The 19,018-nt window shown below is 46.3% G+C and overlaps 1 protein-coding gene across 2 annotated transcripts in view; it reads right to left on the reverse strand.

Moving 5' to 3' along the window:
* The window catches only part of SRRM3 (serine/arginine repetitive matrix 3), a 361,844-nt gene that overhangs the window by 265,816 nt on the left and 77,010 nt on the right, over window positions 1–19,018 (reverse strand). For both annotated transcript variants that reach the window (XM_085649611.1, XM_085649610.1), the window contains exon 2: window positions 15,698–15,820. The gene's annotated coding sequence lies outside the window, so the exon portion shown is untranslated. The remainder of the gene's footprint in view (window positions 1–15,697; window positions 15,821–19,018) is intronic.

Genomic DNA, 19,018 nt, shown 5'->3' on the forward strand with positions numbered 1-19,018 from the left:
AGGCACAAGTTGTACACGGAAGGGCATTCTTAAAACAATACAAATGGCTCACACGAATGGATGAGCGATGGCTATTGTTCTCAGAATGCACCCCCACAATCCAGACGTTTCCATGAAACACAATCCGGGGCTCAAGGGCGCAGCCCCTCTGCCTTCTGTGAGGCCCCACATGCTCCATGTTGCCTCTCCAAACCTGACACGGCATATTATTGAATTGAGCAGTGTTCATGAAAACATGACTTTTGTGTTTTCATGAACACCGCCAGTGTGCAGGTCCGCCCTCGTGTCCTTCTCCTCAGGCTTCTGATGACAGGAGAAAGAGAGGGCTGGGAGAGCTGAGGCACAATCCAGCTCCAGAGTGCAGTTAAACACAGCACTCTGTAGGAGGATGTCTACATTGCGCATTCCGGAGGGGCGTAGTTCCACTATGGCCCCCTCACGCAGGCTCAATCCATTTTATTTAGCAGACTTGCTGCGGATGCCTCAGGCAGCACATCATACCTGCTAACATGTGGCTGGCAGGGTGCACGTCAGGGTGCATGTCAGTGCATTCATGAGGCCAGTGACAAGCCACACCGAGAAGCAGGGGCGGGATCCCAAGCTCTGTTCCAGCTTCTTATAGGGCTGTGCTTCCAGTCCAATCAAGGAGCTGGAAGAGGCATGGGCTGGGCCTTTCCCTTTTCAGACCTGCCCTTGCTGCTCTGGCTGGCTCCTCGCTGGGAATCAGGGCTTGCTAGTTCCAATGTCCATCGTCAGAATCCTGCTCTGCTGGAACGGAAGCAAGGTAAGTACAAAAACGTTGTTTCTCTGTTCATGTATGTATGTGTTTGTGAGTGTGTTTGTGAGCATGTTTGCGAGTATGTTTGCGAGTATGCTTGTGAGTAAATGAAAATGAATGGGCGTGAGTAAAAGTGCGCATGTGTTTGTGAGTTTCATTGGGAGTGAAAGTGAGTGGGAATCTGAGTTTGAGTATGTATGACTACTGAGAAAGTGAGTACGAAGGAATGCGTTAAGGAGTGTGAGTGCGTTAGAAGGAGTGAGCTTTTGAGATTGTGAGAGGGAGTTCAAGTGAGTCAGGTGTGAGAATGAAAACCAGTGATTATGAGCATGAGTATGTTTGTGTGTGAGCAACAATCAGTGGGAGAGAGTATGAGTGATAACTATTAAGTGAGAGATTGTGAGTTAGAGTGAGTGTCGGGGAACTGAGTAAATGTGAGAGCGAGTGAGTATGAGTGAAGCACATTTTGACAAAAAAGGTGGAGGGACTCTCGGCCGGAAGCAGAAACATGAAATGGTAAAACTACTGCTTCATGTTTCTGCTTCTCGCATGAGAGAAAGCAGAAGTGCCTGGAGTGCCTGGCTGGGGGAGGGTGGGTGGGCGTTCCTGCTTGAGTGCAGGAGAGGCGTGGCTAGCCCCACTGTCTTGGGTGCTGACTGTTTGTTCGGCCCCAGGGCCAACCAAACCAGTCATGCGCAGTTGCTCACTCTCTCTTTTTCTCTATGGAGGCTGCATGTAGCCTACATAGAGAAAATGGCTCCCTGGCCTACAGGCGCCCATCTGGGTGCCGTCTGCTGCGCCGCACCAATCACAACGCTGCAATTGCAGCGTTGTGATTGGCTTAGGGGAGCGGAAGGGAGGCTGCCTAGTAAACGCGGGCCCGGCCGGGAGCAGCAGGAGCTGAGGTGGTGGCACGTGACCTGGAGGAAGCAGTGGGAGAAAGGTACGTTTTTAATTCTATTTAGATGACCGTCCCCGCTCCTCCCCCCGTGCGACACCCCCCTATCTTGCCGGCCGCGACTGCTCTTACTATTGGAACAGCGAGGAAGGTAGTGATCCAGAGTGCAGACTATTGCAAACTTCTCAAACAGCAATGGTGTCAAAGGCTTGTTTGTTTGCTTGAAAGGTTCTCGACTTTCACAGAGAGTCATGTTGGTTAGCATGATAGTCTACTCCAGCTTGGAATTCTACAATGCGGTCTATTTGGGGCCATTGCCAGGCCACTGCCAGGCCACAATATATTCAGAATGCTGGTATACGTCGTATACCGTGACAGTGCTCTGTGAAAGGAAAGTGAAGGCCTGTCAGCATGGTGAACTACAGCAACTCTAGTTACAGAACGCTTTAAATATGTAATACGGCCACCTGTTGATAACAAAAATGTAATTTTCAAATGAGCAGGAGTCAGAGACATTTATGTTTATATAAGCAATACGTATAGCCTACAGTAAAATATAAAGAAAAATACATGTAATGTAGACAGAATGTTTATTTTTTCTGCATCTGTTTTTAAAAAGGCCTGTAGCGGAAACAATTCTTTATGGCTGGCTTAAATTGATAGTCCTGGCTGTGCGGCTTTGATTACGTTATACATTCTTTGAAAATGCACATTTCGCAGCCTCACAGAACACTGCAAATTTGCATTGCTAACGAAAAAATGCTGCGTCACAATTCAGTGGGAGTGCAGTGAGATAGACTTAAGTCATTTCCATACGGATGTGATGCTGTAAAACGCACAATGTGAACAATGCTATGGGGAGCGCGCGGGCTGAGTGGCTCAGGCTGTAAGTATTCTTCACACAATTCATAAAATTGAAATACGTAATTTCTCCACAGTGTAGGACGTTTCACCCAATTGTGAAAATGGTTGCTAATGAGAACATTTCACTATGTCCTTTTTTATTCAGACTGACTATTTGCAAAACGAAATATATAAGCAAATATCCAGCATCCCTCTAGAGCCTCTCTTGTTCATGTACTGATCTTGGTACTGAAGGTTGACTCCTGCTGGGCTATGCCAACTGCTCTGTGTGGAGCTCTTCTGGGAATTTGTTGGTACAGCCTTTAGCCAACCCGCCAAGTTTCTCAGATCTATACCTGACAGCTGCTACAGTCCAGTTCTTTTTCTTTGCATCTTGGGCCCTGTTTATCCAAGTTAACCCCAGTCAAGCATAGACGTTGAAATCTTGGCATCTATGCCTTGTTTAATACCACTGAGTGCTCTGCATTGGCACTTGTTGTGCATTCTTTCTAGCATGATTTCTGGTGTCTAGTTTCTTCAAGGAGCACTGATATGCAACTCCCATGCCCAGTGGCAGAAATCTAATGTCTGAGGTGGAGTAAACAGCTGTCGGAACACAAGGAGGAGTGGGATTACTGGACAGGACTCGAGGGGAGGAAGGAGCAGGGAAGACAGGGAGATTTTGTTGTTGTTGTCGAAAGGTATCAGAGCGCTTTACTCGAGCACCAGTCACATGACAGAGGAACATATTCACTATTAAGGCACGGGGAGATTTGCCCAAAATCACAGGATGTTTTAACCTCCTGCCAGACTGAAACCTCGTCCCCGAGCTTCAAGGTCGGCCGCTCTAGCCGTTAAACCACATCCTCTCCCCTCTTGGAGATGGTGATGTGGCCCAGTAAAAATCATTTAATTGGTACAATGACGGAGCGCTGTTTGAGCAAGTAATAAGAATGCGACTATGATAAAAAAACTCCTTTATATTAAATGAAGACTTAGAAAAACCTGCATTTTATATTGACTTGAAAGGTGCGTGTCTTCCCAGCTGCACCAGAAGAAGAATCCTGTGAATGGAACGTTTATGATGTAACATCACTGTGATGTCACGAGGTGCAGGGCAAATGCAGGGGGGAGGCATTGTGTGGACTTTGTGCATGGTTGAAAGGGTTGGCAGTGCGTGCACCCGCCCCTTTTTGTGCCGTAAATCACTGGGGCATGTGTCAGTGTGTGCATGGGTATATTCTTGTTTTAGGCAAAAACCTAACCTTACACCCAACAATAGTATATTGGTTTCTTTTTGCACGCATAGGATGTCAGCAGAACAAGCGACAGACAGTTTTGCCAGTCACTGTCTTTGTTAGAACAGATTCACAATTGGTTTATTAACCTTCCTGCTTTCTCAAATTTGCTTGAAAATGCACCATTTGCCCACTCTTTTTTCAAACTTTTCTTGGGGGGAGAACCCCCCCCAAACCTCCCGTAGGTGGTTCAGGCTCGCTCGCCCCGCTCGCTCGCTACAGTGCTGTACAACAATTATCTTACGCCTCACCACTTTCAAATGTTACCAGCTGCCACTGACCACCAGCTGTCACAGGAAACACAGCTACACTTGGTGCTACAGAGAAAGTGAGAACATAAACTGTCAACTAAGTTCTGTTCACGTAGTATGATACACAAATGATGGGAAATGGAAACATGAGACAAAGTTCATAAAAACCCAAATATTTTACAGACAAAACTATAGTCAGAATTGTCAAGAAAGCTTTAAAAGCGCAGGATGTGCATTGCTTTGTCTCGCTGGGAAGAGGAAGTTAAGAAACGGTGGTAACAAAGAGAGTACGTCCAAAATTCGCTTTTTGATTCTTCTTCTTTTCTTAATCATAAAAATGCTATTGCGGTCCCCAACAATTTAGATCTGCTGAGAGACAGGAAGTGAAAAAGTAAAAGCAGCAGTCTTTTCCCAAACTCCCTTCATGAAGCAGAACCACAGCATGTGGGCCACAATGTTAGTGTTCAACCAAAAAATACCAGCATCTACTAAAATATCAAAGGGGCTGGTCCAGCTAAACTGATAGCATGCCTGTGTGAGTGGACAAAGAACAGGGATATACTCAGCAAAAACCCTGAAATGCTGGTCTTGTTACAGGGTGCCACATAGTATTATATGAACCTGAAAGTGTATCTTTTCCTAAACACAGAATGGCTTAACATGAGAATAGATGCAGGAAAATGAGGTGTTCGGTGACCCTGCCACATTCCACCCAGACCTTCCCCTCTGACCCTAAGCGACACTTTTACGCTGCCGTTGCGTCACTTTTTGTGACACAGCAGCGGTGTAAATAATGTGCCACGTTGAGCCATATTTACAAAGTGATGCATCTAAGCAGATGCGTCACTTTGTAAATGCCTGGGCTACATTATACCTGCGTCAGGTATAATGTATGCAGGTTGGACGTTGCCACGTGAAAATGTCTCATAGAAGTGGCGCCGTAAAATCTATCAGATTTCACTGCACCACTTTTAGGATGCTACTGCGTCACAACCTTACGCCTGCCTCTCAGCCGGCGTAAGGGTGATGCAGTGAAACAGGATTAGGCCTCCCCAATGCATTGCTGGAGTTGCGTCATGCTTACGACACAACTCCAGCAATGCATGGGTTGTGTTCCGACAGATACGTCAGGAAACCTGATGTATCTGTCATTCCTTGCGACATGGTGTGCCGTACTATAAATACGGCGCATCCATCAAGGTGCACGGAGGGTGCACTGAAAAGTGTTGCATCGCTTTTATCACGCAGAGATGCAACACTTTTCCTAAATGAGGCCCTGAGTATGTTACAGCCATGCCTGGGCCTGGTCGTGGCTAGTGGACAGGACAGGCACATGCAGTGCACAGACCAATAGAACCACCACACACAGGACTGAGTCAAAGAGTCCTGGTGCTCTATAATAAGTACTTGTGGGCCCACTCGCACCCACCGGTATAATGTAACCACTGGGGAAAGCAGAGGGTAATGTTTGGGCATGTTTAGGCTTAGCGATAGTTATAAAACAAAGATACATTTTAAGGTGTAGGTTAGCATAGGGTTCAGTATACATACTCTTGTATCTGGTTTAGTCAATGTGGTAGTAATCTCAACAGGGGTAATCTCACTTATGGTAATCCTTGCAATGGTACTGGTAATCTCAGCAGTGGCAATCCCTTGAGTGGTAATATCAGAAGCACTAATTTCAGCAGTAGTAATCTCAGAAGTGGTAATCTCAATAGTGGTAGATCTGCTAAAGTCGTCTCAATAATGGTAATCCCTGCAGTGGTAATCTCAGTACTGGTAATCTCAGTAGTGGTGATCTCAGAAGTGGTAATCTCAATAGCGGTAATCAATGCAGTGGTAATCTCAGTACTGGTAATCTCAGTAGTGGTGATCTCAAAAGTGGTAATCTCACTAGCGGTAATCAAGGCAGTGTTAAACTCAGTAGTGGTAATCACTGCAGTGGCAATTTCTGTAGCAGTAATGGCATCAGTGGTAATCTAAATAGTGGTAATCACTGCTGTGGTAATCACAGTAGTGGTATCTCAGTAGAGGTAATCTTAGCAGTGGTAATCCGTTCAGAGGTAATCTCAGTAGCAGTAATCTCAACAGTGGTAATCTCATTAGAGGTAAACCTTGTTGTGGTAATCTCAGCAATGTTAATCTCATAGATGGTAATCTCAATAGTGGCAATCCCAGCAGTAGTACTGGTAATCTCAGCAGTGGTAAATTTAGCAGTGGTAATCTCAGTAGCAGTAATCCCAGCAGTGGTAATCTCAATAGTGGTAATCCCTGCTGTGGTTGTCTCAATAATGGTAATCCCTGCAGTGGTAATCTCAGTACTGGTAATCTCAGTAGTGCTGATCTCAGAAGTGGTAATCTCAATAGCGGTAATCAATACAGTGTTAATCTCAGTGGTGGTCATCACTGCAGTGGTCATTTCTGTAGCAGTAATCACAGCAGTGGTAATCTCAATAGTCAACAAAACAAAATTTACAGAGCACAACCAACTTTAAGTTGATTTATCGACCTAGGTGTCAGTGGGTTTTAATAAACACAGCACCATGCAATATATACAATACAACAAATATTCGTATAAGGTACAAAGGCAGAAATCGTGTAAAGTCTTTATGATGTTGATACGAAGTGTATATCGTGGATGCAGACAGCTGCCACGTGTTTCGTCGTGTATACTACTTTTCCAAGGCTTGAAGACTTTTATAGTAGATGGAAAATAAGTTCCTTAGATCCCTCAATTGTTCAGGAAGCATACTTAGGCATCATGGTTGTGCCTCTAACATGAAAGATAATGTTGCCTTGTAACACCTGACCATTTAGGGTCAGTAATCAGAGCAATGGAAGAAAACGTTTATTTTATAAACTTCATCTTAAATAAAATCTTGAATTAGTTTAAATATATTAAACGGAAATTATTTTGCTGAGGTTTAAAAAAATAAATCCTACCTAACATAAATAAGAAATATTATATATGAAATAAAAATGTTATATTCATTTGTAAATTAAAAAAGGGTTGTTTTTAGCTACATTTTACATTAAATTATATATATATTTATACTTTTAACTATTTTGAATTATTTGATTTAATTGAACATTATTAGCTACAGGGTTTTATAGTGATTCCCTACCTCCATTATTCTCTATGGGAGGATGTTGCAGTATCAGTGGTTGGCCATGTGTGGCGCTGGACATATTCCATCTGTACTGTTTTGGGACCCGCGCTTGGCTATAGCAACTTTAGAAGTGCAGTTTGTGAATAGCAATGTGTGTATTCTTTTGTGGGTGGGTGCATGCCCCTCTTTATACCCCACCTTACTGCTCCCTGATCCCGTCCCCTTTAGTCATAAGTATTCTCCATTTTCCAAACAATCCCCTCTGTCCCTGCGACACTAACTCTCGGAATGTATAAGTACGTGTAGGTTAATAGCACTATTGTTGTACTACTACAGGCACTGCAAGATGTAGTTTGTGAACTGGCCCCGTTGTCTCCAGTTATTCAAACATCCATTATGCCATTTCATCTCTATTTTTAAGTGCCCGGGTTGTCAATATGTACTCATTTGGATAGGCAGACATGATTAATTGCATGCAAAGCCACTTTAAATAAGACCTAATTTTCTCTAGTTCTGTAATTAGAATTAAATACTGGAAGGAAAACAGATTGTTTACTGATTTAATGTTTGTGTAAAAATTTAAAACTTGGGATCTTACTCAGCGAAAGCGTGATGAAGAAATCATTAGAGTCGTTAATTGTCACAGCAAGGGCACTCTTAGAAACTGTAACATGCTAACACATTAGGAAAATCGACATGCCTGTGGGTTCAGTGGAGATTTTACTATTTAATACACTCCTCACGCTGTCTCACCAAGATACCTTCAGTAGCTCGTCTCCTGGATCTGATCGCGAGAGCTTCAGCATTCTTTTTATGCTAACTTAATGGATCCCAAAGTGAAGCCCTATCCATGGCATGACCATCTCTGGACTCCAGAAGATCAGTGCTTCATGGTCACCCCTTCAGGTGATCAGTACAACTCAAGTCATTGGGCATGTTGATTAATCCGGAATTCACCAATCTGGTGATTGATAATATGCACCCTATCATACAGGAGACTTCTACCGACTGCTTATCGTTGTTGGATCTCCAATTATTGATATGGGGGTAGGGTCCTGGCGGTAAAATTGTCTCTGTCATTGAAATTTAAATATATATTAGCTCTATTACCCCTGAGGTTTCCTAAGTAACTCCTGATTGCTATGATTAAGAAGGTTAGATGGAACTCTGTCAGGCCAAGACTCTAGATGCCAAACCGGTATGCCACGACAACATCTGGTGGCCTCGGAATCCCACACATGCAACGCTATTTCAATGCGCATCAGCTAATATGGCTTGCTCAACTCCTCCCGTCTTGCAGATACAAGCATGTTTAAGTTGATGTTAAAAAACGTGTTTTATCCAAGTGACTTCAGTGTGTTATATAGTGAACTGGAATAAACAATGAAGATCTAAACCCTTGCTTGGCATTTTCTACACAAATAGATAAAAGTCTTTAGCATTCTCAATTATGAAACTCCAACATAAGCAGAATACAATAATCAGGGCGGCTGGCTGACCCTTTTACGGGAACGAATAGTCTGATTTGGGTCTTGTCGCTGTTGGATACCTGCTTTCTGAGCGACCTTTGATCCTTTGCAAACCTTTGCACTGAATTCGAACTCACTCCATCTGAGCTGTTGAGTTACCTCCAACTATTGTGCTGTTTAGGATCTAAGCTATGGCCGCCCGCACCTTATGTTCTCATCTTCTCCCCTACCAGATGGTACTTAGGTATTGTGGGCCAGTTCAGGGATGTAATTCCTGATATTTACGACAGCATTATTAATTTACTCCTTTCAGAACCTAAAGCCTTATCATTTAAGCACAGATGGCATGAAAGGCTGATGATACAATGCAAGAATGATGTATGGTCAGACCTGCTGGCACTACACAACAAAGAACTCAGGGATCAGAGACTAGCGGTGGGGGGTGAACTCCGCTCCGCTAGCAGAGTTTTGCCAACTCCGCATTCCATTGGGAGCACAGAGTTCAGGTGAAAACTCCGACTACGCCACATAGCGGAGTTAGCTCCTGCTCCTGCACCTTCACCCACACCCAATACCTTTGGTAAAGCAACTTCATCTTTACATGGCAAAGAGCATATAGCCACATCACAAAAGTGAGCTTTGAAACATATCAGGCAGTGAGAGAGGTGACAATTTTGGGGTCCCCTCTAACCTAGATAGAGGACCAAGCAGATGTCTTGAACACAAAGAGCATATCATGCTGAGCCATTCGGTGGTGATCTAATCTTCCTAGGACCACTCCAAGCAAAGCTATGGGCAAAAATACAATGCAACCAAAGGCCCCGCAAAGTGTTATGGGGCGAGATTCTAGAAAGCAGTGAATATTATAGTATTGGCTCTCCTGAGCCAGGGAGACCCGCGCTTTTGAGGAATGGTTTCCTCTGAGTCTGGTGTGTCTGATGGAAGTGCACATCCCACCGGGCACCTCAACAGTGATCCTTAGTGGAGGGCAGCTCGGGAAGCCCACCCCAAGCTGTCCTCGCTGGCTCCCTGCCCCAGCAGCACCCATGCGTGCTGCCTCAGGAGCTGGAAACATGTATGGAAGTCTGGGCAGACGGCAGCCCTCTGTGGTCACCTCCTGCTCCCCCCAGACACGAGCACGGGGAGCAGGGAGAGCGGCCACGTGGGGATGGCAGCAGCCCTCCCCTGTCCCTACTCTCGGGGAAGCGCGACGGTGCTTCCCCACCTCAGAAAACACACGGGCCGGGGATGGGGTCCAGTCCCCCTTTACTAAGAGTTCACCCAGGCGAGATGGGTCCCCGGGCGAGATGGAGGACGCAAGGATCCGGATGCAAAGAGGAGGGCAACTTTATGCTAGAGCAGTCTCTGAGCTGCTATCCACCAAGGATCACTGTTGAGGTGCCCAGTGGGATGGGCACCTCCATCAGACCCACCAGACTTAGAGGAAACCATTCCTCAAGCCCCAGCAACTCTCCCTAGCTCAGCACACTGCTCTCTAGAATCTCGTCCCATAATGCTTTGCAGGACCTTTGGTTAGGATTGTATTTATGCCCATAACTTTGATTGGCGGTGGGTCTAGGAGGATGGGACCACTACCGATTTGTTCAGCATGATGTGCTCTTTGTGTTCAAGGCATCTGCTTGGTCCTCTCCATAGGTTAGGGGGAACCCAAAATCATCACATCTCTCACTGCTTGCTATACTTCCAATCACTATTTTGTGGGGTGACTATAAGTTCTTTAGTATGTAAAGGTAGAGTTGCTTTACCAAGGGTATGTGAGGTTCCCATTTTATTATTTGGGGTGGAGCAGAGCAGAGTGAGTCAAGGTTTCACAGATTTGAGAGTGGAACTCCGCGAAGTGGCCACCCTTATTAGAGACTCAAATTTAGCTTTGACAAAGTCCTACTAGGCTGGCCCTGGCAACCATCTAAACTCTACACTGCTAATGTACTAACTTAAGCCTTGATGCTTCCTGTTGAAGATGCCAGAAATCTGGCTGAAATGTGCATATGTTCAGGCCTCTATAGCCATCAAACTGATCTTAAGTATGGAGCTTGATGAGGGCATCTTGTGGGTTCCTTTTTCCTTAGTCTGCTTCACTAGTCATGCTACTTGTTGTGTAAAGGTTTGCTGGCTTGAATAGCCACCAGATGATATGGTTTTCTAGATCATTAGACGGTGCAAAAATGTGTATCCTATCTAGATGGAAATCTGCATCGCCCCCAAAATACAAGGGCGGGATCTGTGAACTGGTGATCATGGAGAGCCATGATGGGCTGATAGACAGCTCAGCTCTCAGCTCTCTGTCTTCAATAGTTTCTTAAGTCTTTATGGCACTCCGCTCCTATGCGCTCAGTTTCCTATACTTACCTACTTGCTCATTTAATATTCCTCTTACTAGCTGACGTTTGTCTACCAGCATTCCTATTTCTCATATTTTATCTTTGGAGATTTGGTCCAACATCTTCCATTGCCCACATCAGTCACTCTTGCATTGTTCGCTCTCTCTTCACTTATGATGGGATATGATCGGCCACTCTAGACAACTTAAAAATCAATGTAACCCGCTACTAGGATTTCTATATTTATATCGGATTTGTCATAGTCTTTTTCAACACTCTGTTCACCCGGACTCTCCTTTTATTCACCAACACAGGTCATTTGATAGACTCTCATTCCCTAGTATTTCAATACATCTTTTTCATGGTCCTATGTTTTCTTCATGCCTTGTTTGTCTTCAATGATTGAACTTGCACACCCAGACTCCCATGCCAATGGCCCCTGACCTTGCTTACACCAGACTCCAATGTTGCTTGACCTTACTGTCATCACAATAAGAGCTGTTTTATGGCTGACATTTGTTTGAAATTCCTGAAAGGATAGACACGATACTGTTTCCTGTTTTCTCTCCAGTTTGGCCGTACAGAATCAAAGTATTGTATCAAACAAGAGAGAAGGCAATAGTATCATTTTTTAATGAGACCCACTGTAGAATCTATGTGTTCTTTTTTCTTCCAGCTGTTTGGACTGTGAAAAGGCGACTGAGTTCAGAATAGTTGGGTCCATGACTCAGCTTAGCAGCCGAAGGACTTCAATGTCTTAACCGGGGCCAATGAAGTACATAATAGTTGGGTTGGGGTTGTGTCATCCCCTCGTGTGCATCCCATATTCATTAATTTCTGATCAGGAAGTGAGCGATAAAGGGAAAAGGAAGAGCTAGGCTGAACTAAAAGATCCAACACTACGTTTTAGGTGAAGATCATAAGACAGACGACAGAAGGGAGACATTATTTGGTGGTTACGCAGGAGGAGGCTCTAAACACTTTCACTGGGCTGGTGTAGAGAACTGTGAGATGAGATTGTTTGGGCACAAAAGACTGGAAGGGGACAAACAGCAAAATTGCATTTCTTTTTACATTCTTCATGTTGAAAGATGGCAGTTTAACACCACATTTAGAGCTACCTTTAAGCTAATGAGAAATGCGTTTTTGACCTAGTGAAAATCTTTAGCAGAACAGGTTGTTCTGGATTAGATTCAACATGTTTCGGTTGCTTAGCTTGCAGTCCTTCATCAGAAAATATGACCTGCCTGCAGTAGCATGTAGATAGGCCTGTACTGAAAAGGTGGAGCTTCCACTCAGGTTTTTGGCTCTAGCTTGGCCACCATAGGGGCTGGCTCTGTCTAAAAATAGCGCTGCATTGCCTTCCAAGGTGAATGCTCTGCTCACAGAACGCTTCCGTGGCGGCAACATCTGTTCCTGGTTACTGGCCTGACACACTGCCTTCCATTTATGGGTTTAGCAAGGTTCAATCCAATTGCAAAGCAAAGAATCTCTGACCAGCAGTGATGCCTAAATCAGCCTCTTTCATGTCACCAAGCCAGGGTCCTCACTATCATTGGTGCAGCAGATGGAGTGGCACAGAGGCCCATGAATGTGAGGGTCCCAGCACATTACAATTATGACCATTTTACTACCAAACAAGGGATAGCAAGGCTAATTTTCTGTGCTAGCATTAAGGTACATGGCACTCTTGCTACATTCTTGAACCAAGACCTGGGGAAGTCTCACATTAATCTCTCATGATCGGGGCCCACTTCCAGCTCTCCCTGCAAGGAGACAAGCCAGGCCCTCGTGTAATAAGGGATTTAGCATTCACAAACCCTCTGATAGTGAACGCTAATGCCCTTTTTTGTACAAAGCCCATTTAACGATTTGAAAAAGGTTCTCAGAACCATTAGATGGGGTTGGATAACAATAACAAATCACTATTTTTAAGGGGCGTGTTTAGGGGGTACCTCCCAAATAGCGAGTCCTTATGGAATGTTTTGGGAACGAAACTTGGTTGCAAAATATTACTGTTTTACCACCACCTCAAAGGAGGTGCCAATCCATTCACAAATGAGAAGGGATCACAAAGGGTTCCTTCGCATTAGTGTACATTTAAAAAACATGTCATAGGCTTAGGCAGTGGTCTACGGGGTCACTGCTTGTTAATAAAAAATGTCTGTACAATATGTCATTTTAATTTTTTTAAACGCATCGTATTTTCTTTTAGGAAAACGGGATGCGTTTAAAAAAAAGGACTGCTTTATTTAAAAGCAATCATAAACATGATGGTCTGCTGACCACAGTGGGCCACGATGCCTGTGACTGCAGAAAATGGTAGTGGATCGCAATTTGTGGCCTACCTCATAAAAATGTATGCGGTAGGTCAAATTGCGACTCACCACGATTCTGTATTTTGCGTATCAAACAATTAATAGATAGATCAATTTTTAGAACACAAATGCAAGTCAGAGTGCAAATTACATCCACTTTCACCAAATAAATTTTTAGTACACGATGCCACTAGTCACTGTCACTTTTTACCTGGTGAAATATCACACCCCGAATTGAATGGGCATGGTTCATATTGGCATTGGTGCCAATCAATACAGAATTTTCAGTCTCCAAGATCAACTGAGTGAAGTCACAATGGGGAGAATAAGGGTCACCACTGTGGAGGACTTGCTTTTAGCCACTCATGGACTGAGAGCGCAGTGTACGATAACAGAAATGTGCAACAGCACCAATGAGTGTTCAGTATTAGTCACACGCCCCCTAGATTCTACTGTGGTGGGACACAGCCCCTGGATACTGCTGTGGTAGTGGGTCACACCCCTTGGATACTGCTGTGGTGGTGGGGCACACCCCCTGAATACTGCTGTGGTAGTGGGACGCACCCCCTGGATACTGCTGTAGTGGTGGGACACACACCCTGGATCCTCCTGTGATGGTGGGACACACCCCTTGGATACTGCCGTGGTGGTGGGACACACCCCTTGGATACTCCTGTGGTAGTGGGACACACACCTTGTATGCTGCTGTGGTGGTGAGACACACCCCTTGGATACTGCTGTGGTGGTGAGACACAACCCCTGGATATTGCTGTGGTGGTGGGATACACCCCTTGGATACTACTGTGGTGGTGGGGCACACCCCCTGGATACTGCTGTGGTAGTGGGACACACCCCTTGGATACTGCTGTGGTGGTGGGACACACCCCGTGGATCCTCCTGTAATGGTGGGACACACCCCTTGGATACTGCTGTGGTGGTGAGACACAACCCCTGGATAGTGCTGTGGTGGTGGGACACACCCCTTGGTTACTGCTATGGTGGTGGGACACACCCCTTGGATACTGCTGTTGTGGTGGGACACACCCACTGGATCCTCCTGTGATGGTGGGACACACCCCTTGGATACTGCTGTGGTAGTGGGACACACCCCTTGGGTACTACTGTGGTAGTGGGACACACCCCTTGGATACTGCTGTGGTGGTGAGACACACCCCTTGGATACTGCTGTGGTGGTGAGATACAACCCCTGGATATTGCTGTGGTGGTGGGACACACCCCTTGGATACTGCTGTGGTGGTGGGTCACACCCCTGGATACTGCTGTGGTGGCGGGACGCACCCCTTGGATACTGCTGTGGTGATGAGACACGACCCCTGGATATTGCTGTGGTGGTTGGGCACACCCCTTGGATACTGCTGTGGTAGTGGGACACACCCCATGGATACTGCTGTGGTGATGGGAAACACCCCCTGGATCCTCCTGTGATGGTGGGACACACCCCTGGATATTGCTGTGTTGGTGGGACACACCCCTTGGATACTGCTGTGGTGGTGAGACACACCCCTTGGATACTGCTGTGGTAGTGGGACACACCCCTTGGTTACCGCTGTGGTTGTGGGACACACCCCTTGGATACTGCTGTGGTGGTGGGACACACCCCATGGATACTGCTGTGGAGGTGAGACACAACCCCTGGATATTGCTGTGGTGGTGGGACACACCCCTTGGATACTGCTGTGGTGGTGAGACACACCCCTTGGATACTGCTGTGGTAGTGGGACACACCCCTTGGTTACCGCTGTGGTTGTGGGACACACCCCTTGGATACTGCTGTGGTGGTGGGACACACCCCATGGATACTGCTGTGGAGGTGAGACACAACCCCTGGATATTGCTGTGGTGGTGGGACACACCCCTTGGATACTGCTGTGGTGGTGGGGCACACCCCCTGGATACTGCTGTGGTAGTGGGACGCACCCCCTGTGGATACTGCTATGGTGGTGGGACACATCCCTTGGGTACTGCTGTGGTGGTGGGACACACCCCTTGGATACTGCTGTGGTGGTGGGAAACACCCCATGGATACTGCTGTGGTGGTGAGGCACAACCCCTGGATATTGCTGCGGTGGTGGGACACACCCATGGATACTGCTGTGGTGGTGGGACACACCCCTTGGATACTGCTGTGGTGATGGGACACACCCCTTGGATACTGCTGTGGTGGTGGGACACACCCCTTGGATACTGCTGTGGTAGTGGGACGCACCCCCTGGATACTGCTGTGGTAGGTGAAAGGTTTATAGATATAGGTGGCCCCCCAGACATTCTCCTCTTACACCTCCAGTCACTTGCCTAGCTCGACCCTCCTGGAGGAAGAAGTAGCTGTGAGTACCATCAGGTCGTCAGTGCTTTAAAAACATCCTGGTTACCTGTCAGTAGCTGTCCATGGGTGAGGTTGTGGGGTTCACTGCAGTGGGCTGTGCTGGGGTTCAATATTTCAGGTCCCAGCCTCTTATCGCCTCTTCTTCTTCGCAGTGGAAGAGATGCTGGAGCTAGGAGAGTGGAAGAAACAAGACCTAGGTTACAGCGGGAGGATGTAAAGAGCGTCTGACATTCTGAGTGAAAGAAAGCCGAATTAGATGAAAGTTTGTGATACGAGCATCCCCCCACAGTCCTGCTTTATGCAACTTAAGATCGACAGCTCATCCAAGTGACGCGGCTCTCCTAAACACACAGCTCCTGGTGGCCTGGTTATTGCACGGGGGTAATATGACATAATAGAGTATACACTGCCAACGGTGGGAGTCGGAGCACAGTCAGGACCCTGGTGTCACATTGCCATGGTGAAGCTAGTAAGTGGCAACAACATTATAGCACGACTGAGTACATGCTATAAATACAAAAGTCGCTAGATGCAAAAAAACATTATAGCATAACTGAGTACATTCTGCCAAATATCGAGGCCGCCACATGACGAGGACATTACAGCATGACTGAGTATATGCATTCAGTGCGCGAGGAGGACATTATGCGTAACTCACTATATGCTGCCAAACACTGAAGCCATTCGATGGTGACATTATAGCATGACTGAGTGTATACTGCAAACCTGTTTTCCTTAAATAAAACACGACTGTGTTTATAACAAACAAAAAAGGGTTTCGCTGAGAGCTGGCAGGGGTCCTGTGGTTTGGGAGTCGGGAACTTTTCAATGTTTTGAGATCGGATTATGGTTGCAAAAGATTAACTCGTCATGGTCAGAAGTGCTATTCGGAAGGAATGGACATAACACACCTCTTACAATAGCAAACAATTCTGAAACCAGGTAGCGATTCGGAAAACCTTTTCTAAATAGCTAAATGGCTCTAGTATATTTCAAAAAGGGTTTTGGCCTTTCCAAACCCTCTGATTTACCGATTCGGAAGGTTTGTGAACACTAAATCCCTTCGTACATGAGGACCTCAGGGCCCAAGTCACAGTACAGGGACATTAACCCCAAAACATTGCATCGAGAGTACAGCTGTAAAAACATGTGGTACCCGAAGGAAGCCCATTTCGCATCACTTCCAGTGATGGCAGAATTGTCGCACAGCTAAATAAAGCAGGCCACCCCAAATATACCAATTTACTCAAATGGGGAAGCTTATGTCGAACTTGGATCTCACATTACTTTTGCCAGTAGTATAGCCTTGAGAAAAGATCTCTGACAAGGCCAATAGTTTTAGCTCTCACATAGTTACAATGTTTAGCTGTTGCACTACCGATGCCAGGTTCAGACACAAAGACTCGCTGGGCCTGAGCGAGCGAGGTGGGTTACAGACTCCAAGGCCAGGCGTAACTGGCATTCAAGAACTTCACCAAACAGCTGGCAGACTAGAAAAGTACAACTGGCCATCACGCCAACGGATAGATTGTAAAGTCCATGCATGGACAGTATGAGTAAAGATCACAAAAAGTCAACAACGTTAAATTGAAGAGGACACGATGAAACACTGACAGCAAGTAACCCCAGTATAAGGTTGGCTCTTGGCAATGAATTTGGGCAGCTTCCCCGTTCAACTCCCAGACTGTGGTAAATCATCCTCTTTCACATGGCTTCATGGCTGTCCCTAAATGCAAAATAAACACCACCGAACACTAACTCACCCTGCTCTGCAAAGTAACAGGATTTCTAATAGGCTCCGTCTACCAAAGAATCGTGCAAACTCTGGTCAGATTTCATCTAAAGGGAGAAAAAGTGCTTTAAGGCATCCCTAAATGACTCCCAACTTCCATACAGAACACTCTTCTTGTAGGGTCCAGCCTGGTCAAGGGTCTCTCACCTTCAAAGACCTCCACTGGCCCCCCCTGATCTGCAGCGTATTCAAGACCTGCTGCCATCCATAAGGCAGGTACCGCAAACCCCACCTCAGACCTGGCAGCTAAGATTAGGTCTGCGAAGGATGGAGTGACTCCTGCAGCTGCGTCCTCTCCACGCGAGGGACCAAAGGTGACGAGAAGTCAGGCCTTCTGCTCTGCGCGGAATGTCCTCTGTACTCCATTCCAGCCGGGAACATGCTTTACCCCGCACGCGCTACTCCGCAGTGCCACTACCCCGCAGTTTTTACACCACCAAATCTTTTACAACGCAGGGATTTCCACCGCAAACTATTACATCGCATTCCCCAAGTAACGCCACAGTGGAGTTAGAATAGTAAATTACGTTGTAATGGGGAATGCATTTTAATAGTTTGCAGTGTAAAGCTCTGCATTGTAAAAGATTTTGTGGTGTTAAAACTGCGGAGTAATGGCAGGCGGCGTAAAAGTGTGTGGGGTAAAGTGTCCTAATGATCCCGGCCTACTCTGGCAACCTCCCCGCTCTTCTGGAAGGAGCTGCAGGCCTTTCACTTGGAGCAAGAGCCCAGACTGTGGCACCTACTAGGGCCACCTCTGAAAGACACCCTCCTCCACCAGGCCGGGACCTCAGCGCTTCCTGCTTCCGCTCTTCCGTAAATCATTTCAGCACTCACTGGCCTTGGAGCTGGGGTTTCACTAGCGACATCTCATGCACAGCAGATAGAGAGAGAACACAAAGAGATAAACTCATAGAAATACACCCATCGGGGAGCATGACTCAACACCACGCCCACACACCGTGCCCCATAGACAAGCATTGGCACAAAACATGACCATTCCTGCCATTAAAAGAACTACAAAGCTGAAAACTCAATGCACAGGCACCAGGCGGGGCGCCGAACCAGTCAAACGCAATGTGCACATTGGTGCTCTGACCACCAACCCACACTGCCACTGGAAGGAAATACTAGAGGCTCTTCAGTCGCTTTTGTGGGCTTGTTCACAAGCCACCAAAGGCACCACCAGCACACTAGGTGCCAGAAGTCACCCACACATGGGACTGTACCGAACGACATGATAATATTGAACAAGCACACATCATTCACTCAACTATCTGCAACAAGTATGGTTGTAAAACACACGTCAGAAACCATGGGGAGCTCCCACCCAGCTTTGAATGTCACGAAGGACACAGGAGAAATAAGATACCAGTTCCACCAAGAGCCCCACATACAGCCCACACACATACACAGCAGATGAGCAGCATTCAGGTGAGCCCTTCATAAGGAACCTTGCATCACAGGCCCACATCCAGGTGGACGTAGTATAAATACCCTTGCAAACCATCACATTAATAATCCCCAAATTCCTGAGATGCTGAGTGACAGCTACCTGGCCATAAGCGCAGTGACTTC

This window comes from Triturus cristatus, chromosome 3_2, assembly GCF_964204655.1.
Source record: "Triturus cristatus chromosome 3_2, aTriCri1.1, whole genome shotgun sequence".
Taxonomy (NCBI): domain Eukaryota; kingdom Metazoa; phylum Chordata; class Amphibia; order Caudata; family Salamandridae; genus Triturus; species Triturus cristatus.